This window comes from Kryptolebias marmoratus, linkage group LG6 (genome assembly GCF_001649575.2).
Source record: "Kryptolebias marmoratus isolate JLee-2015 linkage group LG6, ASM164957v2, whole genome shotgun sequence".
Taxonomy (NCBI): domain Eukaryota; kingdom Metazoa; phylum Chordata; class Actinopteri; order Cyprinodontiformes; family Rivulidae; genus Kryptolebias; species Kryptolebias marmoratus.
Window position 1 is genome coordinate 17,351,898 of NC_051435.1, and position 2,028 is coordinate 17,353,925.

Consider the following 2,028-nt stretch of genomic DNA (forward strand, 5'->3'; position numbering starts at 1 on the left):
CCCCACATCAGCCGCTGCCTGCCTGATGCAGGCCCTCTGTGTCTGCTGCTCCACCACGCTCACGTGAAGACTCTCTGTTCACACTTTGCTCCGTGTTTGTCACTTTTACCACTGATGAGCTGTTTCCTGGTTTTCACCAAACACTTTTAATCTCCTTCGCCTGCAAAGACAAAAAAAATAAAAAATGTCACAATGTTTGCAGAGAGCGGCTATAAAACCAATAAGATAAAGACAGAAATCTGACAAAAGCTGTGTAGTTTTATATGTAATGTGCTGTTACATTCTATGGACAGAAACACACATTTCTTTTTTTTTCAGCCCTAATCTAACATGTCATAGTGTTGATGCTGTGGTTGGTTGTTAAACACATACCAGCTCTTGCGGCTGGTGTCCTTTTGAACTGCTCTTATCTTACCACCCATCAACAAGCTGCAAAGTCTATTTTCTCACTTGCAGTTTTTATATACCATATGTGCAGATGTGCACACAAATGTGGGTAGCTATAATTCAGTTCAATAATTGAAATATTTTGTTTTACTTGTGAATTTGTTTGCAGGTGGCGGATGTATTTTTGGAGATTTTGGACATATGAACATTCCATTTGTGCACATTAATGCTCATTTGTTTATATATTTAACATTTTGAGTATTGCGAATTTTGTATATTTTTATCTTATTATTGTTTGAGTTTTTGAGTGTTCATAAATATATATATAAGTATATATGGTTGAATTAAACCTACCTATGTTCAGTGAACACGTAAGAACCTTTACAAACCCCTGGTTGTGCTCAGAGTTGTTGAATGATTAATGGTCTTAACACTGACTAATTCTGTAAAGAGAACATATTGTAGAGACACATGCATAATGTTAAGTTAAGGTTGTTTGACCTAATTGGTTTTAGATCCCATTTTGTTAAAAATTGCCATTAAAATGATCATGACTCATATTAGTACAGCCCCCTTCCTCTCCATACGAGGCTCTCTGCAGTACAGCATATCTGGGTGTAAAAATATTCATGCATTTTTTTTGGAAACAGCAAAAACCTTTTGTTAGTTTCATATATGAAATCAGTTAACAAGAGACCACAAAAACAGCCCTCTAACTTTAGAGAACTTTAGGACATTATGCTCTACTGGCTTTTATTTTGTAAATTCTCCAAAAGAAAATAAAGACTGCAAAGCAGCACCATCTTGAGGATCTGTGTTGAAATAATGCTTTAAGCCTTGAACTCTGACCTTTGCCTCAGTTGTATACCAAAGGCTTTACTTTGATACTTTGTCTTATCTTTTATTGTAGATGGTAATGATGTCTTACACTGATCAAATCCAGCTAAAGCCAGATTTTTATTTGCTCTTTCCTGCTTTGTCCTCTTTGATTAGTATCACCTAAACGTAGTCTCTCACTGGGCAGTGACTGCTGGGGACTAGTAGGAGTCACTGTATATACAGATTTTCACTTGGATTCATGCTGAATTGATACTTAAGACATGACACATTTCATTTTGAATGCATCTAGTTTTTGTTACTATTTTAGTATAAAACCAACTACATCTTATGGCAAAAAAATTTTAATAAATGAAAGTGTTAAATAAAAATCAGTGACAACTTTTTTTCACATATTTCTCGTTCAGTGTTTTGTATGTGCACACAATGCATACAGAGTCAGGTTACAAATACAAGTTTTTATACAATAGCAATTTCAAAAAATTCAATAAAAAATTGTCAATTTACAAATAAACCCAGCTCCAGCGCTCAGTACGGAAACTAAATCCAGGTGGGTTTGTGACACCCACAAGAACACTGTGACTCTCAAATTTTTTGAACATGTTCAAAATCCCACTGACTTGAGGCTTTGTGACATACAATGAAACTGAGAAACATTATTTAAAACATTTTGGACACTTTTGCGAGTGCCATTCTCAATTTGTCACCAGCAATCAAACTCTAAAGAAATACTAGGTTAAGGGTGTATTAATTGTTTTTTTTTTTTTTTTTCAGAGTTCATAAAGTCAGAAACTCAAGCTTTAC